Below are 8,381 nucleotides of genomic sequence, written 5' to 3'. Positions count from 1 at the left end.
AGACAAGAAAGCAGAATTCGGCACAACCATTCTCTTGGACTGTATGTGTCTACTTGAAGGATGTAGGATTTTCTCCAAATTTGGACTGATGGAATGAAAAGTTAATACTACTGTCCTGTGGTCAATACAAAATTCCATGTCGCCCGCTCCTTTCTTAGGATAATACTTCATGTCACAAAGAAAATAGAATAGAATAGAATAGAACAGAACAGAATATAGACTAGACTAGACTAGTAACAAATAGGAATAGGAAATAAAATAGAATGAAATGGAATAGAATAGAATAGAATAGAGATAAGGAGAGGACAGGAGAGGATTAGGATAGAATTTGGTCAAGTATGATGTACAAGGTACAAAAGTTCTCAATGTACAGTGGTAACTCTACTTAAGAACGCCTCTACTTAAGAACTTTTCTAGATAAGAACTGGGTATTCAAGATTTTTTTGCCATTTTCTACTTAAAAACCCGAGCCCGAAAAAATTCCCAGGAAATTTGAGAGCGGCACGAAGGCCCGGCCAGTTTCCTGCCATTCCCACTCTAATGCCGACCATCTCGGGCTTTTCTGGGCTGCCAGAGGAGCCTTTTGGTGATGCTTAAGGAGGCTTTGGCAGTCCAGAGTGAACAAAGCATTTTCCTTTCTCTGGGCAGTTGGAGAGGGAATAAACCTCTGGCAGCGCCCAGAGAAAAGAAACGTTCCCTTCGCTCTGGGCACCGACTGTCCTCCTCCTCTTCCTCCTCCTCCTCCCACCTAAATTCTGAGCTTTTATTTCTTTCCTAATGGGCTTGCACACATTATTTGCTTTTACACTGATTCCTATGGGAAAAATTGCTTCTACTTACAAACGTTTCTACTTAAGAACCTGGTCACGGAACAAATTAAGTTCTTAAGTAGAGCTACCACTGTATGTGCAAAGCAACAGAGCAATATTCATAATAATAATAATGATACCAATAAGAGGGAATTGCGAAAGAGTTGAGAAGAGGAAAGGTGTAAATATATTCTCTTCTCTTCTCTTCTATTCTATTCTAACTCACTGCAGGGGTTGCTATTATTAAAATGTTCATTTTATATAAGATAAACTTTGTTAGATTAGCTGCAAAATCTCTTTAACATGCCAGACCCATCCTAGACTACTGCTCATCTGTCTGGAACCCATACCACATCTCAGACATCAACACCCTTGAAAATGTCCAAAGATATTTCACCAGAAGAGCCCTTCACTCCTCCACTCGAAACAGAATATCCTACGAAAATAGACTAACAATCCTGGGCCTAGAAAGCCTAGAACTACGGCGCCTAAAACACAATTTGAGTATTGCCCACAAGATCATATGCTGCAACGTCCTACCGGTCAATGACTACTTCAGCGTCAACCGCAACAACACAAGAGCACGCAACAGATTCAAACTTAATACGAACCGCTCCAAACTTGACTGTAAAAAATATGATTTCAACAATCGAGTTATCGAAGTGTGGAACTCATTACCGGACTCAATTTTGTCAACCCCTAACCCCCAACATTTCTCCCTTAGACTCTCCACGATTGAACTGTCCAGGTTCCTAAGAGGCCAGTAAGGGGCATACATAAGTGCACTGGTGTGCCTTTCGTCCCCTGTCCAATTGTCTTTCCTTTCTCTCACATAGAAACATAGAAGACGGACGGCAGAAAAAGACCTCATGGTCCATCTAGTCTGCCCTTATACTATTTTCTGTGTTTTATCTTAGGATGGATATATGTTTATCCCAGGCATGTTTAAATTCAGTTACTGTGGATTTACCAACCACATCTGCTGGAAGTTTGTTCCAAGCATCTACTACTCTTTCAGTGAAATAATATTTCCTCACGTTGCTTTTGATCTTTCCCCCAACTAACTTCAGATTGTGTCCCCTTGTTCTGTGTTCACTTTCCTATTAAAAACACTTCCCTTTCCTGATACGTTTTATGCTTAAGACCTTCCACCATTCTTGTAGCCCGTCTTTGAACCCGTTCAATTTTGTCAATATCTTTTTGTAGGTGAGGTCTCCAGAACTGAACACAGTATTCCAAATGGGGTCTCACCAGCGCTCTATATAAGGGGATCACAATCTCTCTCTTCCTGCTTGTTATACCTCTAGCTATGCAGCCAAGCATCCTACTTGCTTTTCCTACTGCCCGACCACACTGCTCACCCATTTTGGGACTGTCAGAAATCACTACCCCTAAATCCTTCTGAAGTTTTTGCTAACACAGAACTGCCAATGCAGTACTAATATAAATTTTTCATATATATTTTCTTTCTCTCATATATCCTCTCCTCTAAGTTCTCTTTACCCTTATATATATTACTACATGTCTATTTTTCTTCCTATGTATTTGTGTATTGGACAAATGAATGAATAAATAAATAAATAAAATCTGGTCCAAATGCTTATGAAAAAACACAATAGTCCTTTGTAGTGCAGGTGTAAAACAGAGCAATCATTGTTTTCCCAGTTCAAACAAAATAATCCACTTAAACAGAATCTGTCATGGAATGAACACAACCATCCTTTATGGAATCCTCTACAGTATGTATTGTCATCTTGAAATATTTCCGAGCTTAACAATTGCACACACACAAAAAAAGCCTATATCTGAGGAAGCTGCATACCAAATAGCGCACATATGGGAAATTAGCATAGGGGAAAAAATGTATATTGGGAAAAGTTGCGTAGAAACATGCATATTTTTTAAAATAAATTTTCAGAAAGCTTGACAGAATGGCCTACCACCTGAATCCATGCCATGTAGACATAGGGCAGATCTTTCTCTGGAAACTGACATATCTTTTTCACTGCTGTTCCCTAGCCAGAGTATTCTGTGGGATATTTGTTTCAGAGGACACATTTAGCCATTAAAATTATCTCCTTCTGTAGCCCTCTGTAAAAAAATAAATAAAAGCCATTAACCAGTTTTAGTGTTGTGGTTAGCTCTGGCCCTGCTCCTGCCCCAAGGACTGTGGATGTGGGGGAGACATCCACATGCTGCAGGCCTGTTTTGCCCCCGGTGGAATCTGTTGATGAAGGCTCCTCTGACCAAGAAGACATGAGTGACAGGGAGGAGGAGAGTGGGGCAGACAGCTCAGAAGGAGATCAATTATCTAGCTACTCCTTGGATTCGGAACAAGAGTTAATGATACAGCCACGCATGCGGAGAGCGATGCATAGGCAGCAACAACTGAGAGATTATTATCAAAGAAAATGAGGCCACCTGTGGTTGGGTGGGGCTGTGGTCATTAGTGAGGCTGCTATAAATAGCAGCCTGTGGGTTTGGCCATTGTGGAGGATTATCTGATCCTTGTGTTTCGTGACTGCTTTACTGACTTTGACCTTTTGTGTGCTGATTTTACCCGTTTTGAAACTAAACCAGAGCAAATGGTGTTTCACTTTGTGAAAGAAGAAGGACTATGAATTGCCTCACAGCTGCAAGCTAAGTATTACAGAACTGATAAGGGACTTGTACAAATTACCAGTTTCTTTGGAGATGAGTGCTCTTTGCTATACCAAAAGAGGGCTTGGTTTAAGTTAATTTTCATTATAAAGAACATTGTTTTGAATTTTCAAACGTGTGTGTGACTGAAATTTGTACCTGTTAATTTTTGGGAGGATTCTACCAGAGAGCCCGACAGAACATTTAGACACCGAGTTCATGATCTCAGTGTCAACTTTGTGACCCGTAAGTCAGTCATATTCCCCTTTGTTTTGTTTTTTCCTTTTCAAAAACCTAATTTTCTAAACAAAGTAAAAAAAAAATCTAATTTTCTTAGAACAATGTCAGCTTCTGTTATGCCGGGCTTCACGTTATGAGCCCCAATTAAGTCAGAAATGTAAATTCAAACACACACGCGGTTGTAAAGTAAACAGAGAGTCGGTTTATCAAAACAAAAGTATTGTACACACGCACTTTCAACAGCCAAAGTGCTCTCCCACAAACCACAAGCCTTGAATGCTGCGAAAAACAAAAACAACACAGAGCACATAAAGGCAGCTGTGAAGGCGTCACAGCCACCCCCCTTCAAGAGTCCACAAAATGTACTGAACTGTGAAATATCCAACAAGTCTTTGTAAATCCCGGAACAGTCCAAATCAAACAACACTCGTCCTTTTGCCCTTCCTTCTAGGGAAGCCTTTGGAGCCTGGGAAGCCTGGACCCATCAGAAGTTGGGAATCAGGCCGTTTCCAGCCTCCAGAGGGTGGTGGGAGCTGTTTTCACCCTCTCCGGGCATTGAATTATGGGTGTGGGCTCTTGCACATGAGCGATAGCATGTACACATGCTATTTTGGCACCCAAGGAAAAAAAGGTTCGCCATCACTATGCTAGAAGGTCCAGAATGCTCTTGAATCAGTCCTCTAAAAATTTGTTCAGTCCCAGCTTATACACTGGATAAATCCTGAATATAAATTTCCTTCTGGCGGGACCGCAGGGCAGCAGTTGTTGTTGTTGTTGTTGTTGTTATTATTAATAATAATATTAATAATTTATTAGATTTGTATGCCGCCCCTCTCTGAAGACTCGGGGCAGCTCACAACAATAACAAAAACAATATAATAGTAATACAAATCTAATATTAAAAAAAGTATATATAAAACCCCAACAATTAAAACCATACAACACATGCATACCAAACATAAAATATAAAAGCCTGGGGGAGGTGTCTCAGTTCCCCCATGCCTGGCGATATAGGTGGGTCTTGAGTAATTTGCGAAATTATTATTATTATTATTATTATTATTATTATTATTATTATTATTATTATTAATTTGTATGCTGCCCCTTTCTGCAGACTCGGGGCGTCTCACAGCAATAACAAAAAACAATGCACAACAAATCTAATGTTTAAAAATATCTAAAAACCCTTATTTAAAAAACCAGACATACACACAAACATACCATGCATAAACTATATAGGCCTGGGGGAGATGTCTCAATTCCCCCATGCCTGATGGCAGAGGTGGGTTTTAAGGAGTTTACGAAAGGCAAGGAGGGTGGGGGCAATTGTAATCTCTGGGGGGAGCTGGTTCCAGAGGGTCGGGGCCGCCACAGAGAAGGCTCTTCCCCTGGGAAGATGACATTGTTTAGTTGATGGGACCCGGAGAAGGCCAACTCTGTGGGACCTCTCTGGGATTCATTAAAAGCCATTAGCTTTTAACTGAACCTATCTCACAGGATCATTGTTCAGCTGAAATTGTAGGGGAAATATTCGTGCCATTTTGGCAAAAGAACAGTGGAACGATGTAAATCAGCCTGCGAATTTGCCAGTAGGTTAAAGTTTGGGCCATCTTTCCTTTAAGGCAGAGAAGTTATAAATACACAATGCTGTTTGATTCTTGATATCTTAAGTATCTAGCAATCATTTGCATGTTGTATGAATGAGCAGTCACAGATGGTGCTTCCCCCATTAGGCCACACAAAATGAATTTCAGTGGAAGCTATTCATCTGCTAGCCGTTATGTCACGGGGAAGCAAGTTATACACTGTATGAGCACGAGTGAACCAAAACATTTGGCCCCTTTAGTTTAGCACAACAAAAAAATTGCCGTTTCCAATGATTTACGCAACTCAACTTTCTAAACACGATCTGGATGCCATTGACTTGGGCCATGTCAGAAGAGCAGATGATCTGTAAATAATTGGAGAGGGATGCCTGGCAATTAAAAAAATATCATATTGAGAAATAAGAGCAGCAGAATAGAAAGAAAGAAAGAAAGAAAGAAAGAAAGAAAGAAAGAAAGAAAGAAAGAAAGAAAGAAAGAAGTGAGTAGAAACAAGAGATATTCAAAAGGGAAAAGCATCGCTAGACTTTGAAAACAAGCCACAGGAATGAAAACTGAATAGGCTCCAATGTAGACATTAATTTTTCATTTAAAATCCATGTTTCCTTTAGTTTTAGGAGAAAGAGAAGGAAAAGAATAGGAGGAGGAGGAGGAGGAAGAAGAAGAAGAAGAAGAAGAAGTAGTAGTAGAAGAAGAAGAAGAAAGAAAGAATGAAAGAATGAAAGAAAGAAAGAAAGAAAGAAAGAAAAAGGAGGAGACATTCAGAATATGCTGGTTTTAATTTGAGATCAAAACATTGAAATCAGGGCTTTGGGGGAATCTTTTATTTGGATTTTTTTGAGATCAGTTTCAAAGTTGAGATGGCCCTTAAGGTTTGAATGGTCCTATCTGTGCAGCTTAAAATGGCTAATTTTTCACCCAAGCTCAGAGCAAAGCATTGTTTCTTGTAGCTATTTTTTTTTAAACAATCACAATTGAATTTGGCAAGACTTTGAAAGCCTTTTATTTTTTAAAACTGAACCGAAATATTTCTGCCCTTGTTTTGTTTTTTAACTTAATGTATAACCTTGTTAGTACCTATAGCACATTTACAAAGTAGCTTAAGAAAAGGGTACAGTTTGCACAGCCTATTAAGAATGGATATTTCTTCCAGCCAAGGAGCATAGTATGAATTAGGACAAAGTTAGGTCAGTTTTATTGGGAATCCTGAAGACACGTAGCTGTGATTTCAGCACATCTGGGGGGCAACCAGATGGGGAACACAGGATTATGGTCTGTCTATAATAATCCATAAAGCTCTTTGGCGGATTCTAAGTAAGGTGACTTTTCTCCTGCGTGAATTCATAGGAAAGATATGAAAGATAGCAAACGATTCCTCTAAAATAAAAGTTGATGTGAAGAGGTAACCATTAACACCAATAAATCCACAGAAGCCTTCTTAATAGGGTGTGTGTCTCTACAGTTACACTTATTTTAATGACAGTAAAATAAATGACAATAAAAAAATTAAAATGAGACAATCCAACTCTTATCCCCCACCCCACTTTTTTTTTAGCAGCATTAGAGCAGACAGTGGAATTAAAACCATCATCAAGCGAGAGAGAGAGGATTAAAAGCTTTGGAATTTTTTTTTTTTTAAAGAGTTTTAGACCTGATGCCAGCATCACAACAGCCTAAACACAGTAGGATAAACAAGAAGGGGGGAAATCACAAAAGTTAAGGGCCAAATATTTGTAGATTCTTTCCCCTGTTGCTACTTAGGATACCCCAACCTCAAGCTTTGCACAGGTAGACTTACCAACAGTTCTTTTAGGGAGTGTTTAAAGTTACAACGGCAGGGGGGGGAAAGTGATTTATGACCAGTTATGACCATAGCAAGCATCCCTATGATCACATAATCAAAATTCAAACGCTGGTTCATGTTTGTGACCGTTGCTGTGTCCCAAGGTCCATTTTCCAACAAGCAAAGTTGTCAGAGTTTAGGCACCATCAGTAATTGGCTGCTGCCCCCACCGTGGCGGAGGGAGTGATGCTGTGGGGGTAGTAAGTTTATGCACTATTTATTGAATACTTAATAGTTTTTTTAAATTGTCCTTCCCTTTCTAGTACCTTTGTATGATCCTTGATTACTTTTAAAATAGAAAATAATTAAATAATATGTTTTTAACCCATAAATGCTTTAATTGTTTTAATCATTATATAGAACTGAACTTTTATAGCAACTGAAGAAAATTGAGCTGCTTGCCTAACCTGTTATCATACTGAATCTTGTGGGTTGAGTACAAAACTGTAAAATGTAACTGTGCTCCTCAACAAATAACGCTGTCTATCATTTGCCCTTTTTGATAGCCATTGAAATAATATGACTTAATCAACTGGAAAAAGTCCAAGCACCTATTTGAAAACTTATCTTAAATAATCAAGGAGAATCTGACTTTTACAATACAGTGATCCCCCGTTTATTGCGTCCCCAACCATTGTGAACAGGGTACTTCGCGATTTTTCAACCCGGAAGTCAAAATACCATCTACGCATGCGTGCCCGTTCTTTCTATGGGCACGCATGCGTAGATGGCAACCGGGAGATCAGCTGCTGGGCGGCTTCCCTGGGTCTTCCCCCTCTTGCTGGCATCAGCGAGGAGTTTCCCCACCGCCCACGCAAACTCCTCGCTGCCGCCCGCCCTTCGCCCGCCCACGCCGTTCATTCTCGCCGCTTTTGAGCTGAGTCCGGAAGCGAATTCGCTCCCGGACTCAGCTCGAAAGCGCCGAGAGCCAGCGTGGACAAGCCGTTCGTTGGCGCTTGCTATCGGCGCTTTTGAGCTGAGTCCGGGAGCGAATTCGCTCCCGGACTCAGCTCGAAAGCGCCGAGAGCCAGCGTGGACAAGCCGTTCGTTGGCGCTGGCTATCGGCGCTTTTGAGCTGAGTCCGGGAGCGAATTCGCTCCCGGACTCAGCTCGAAAGCGCCGAGAGCCAGCGTGGACAAGCCGTTCCTTGGCGCTGGCTATCGGCGCTTTCGAGCTGAGTCCGGGAGCGAATTCGCTCCCGGACTCAGCTCGAAAGCGCCGAGAGCCAGCGTGGACAAGCCGTTC

At 40.9% G+C, this 8,381-nt stretch overlaps 1 protein-coding gene across 7 annotated transcripts in view; it reads right to left on the bottom strand.

Annotated features, from left to right (window-relative positions):
* The window catches only part of SOX5 (SRY-box transcription factor 5), a 623,231-nt gene that overhangs the window by 188,223 nt on the left and 426,627 nt on the right, over positions 1-8,381 (bottom strand). The window lies entirely within an intron of this gene.

Source organism: Erythrolamprus reginae, chromosome 6 (assembly GCF_031021105.1).
Source record: "Erythrolamprus reginae isolate rEryReg1 chromosome 6, rEryReg1.hap1, whole genome shotgun sequence".
Classification (NCBI taxonomy): Eukaryota; Metazoa; Chordata; class Lepidosauria; order Squamata; family Dipsadidae; genus Erythrolamprus; species Erythrolamprus reginae.
This window is presented reverse-complemented; position numbering and strand designations above follow the sequence as displayed.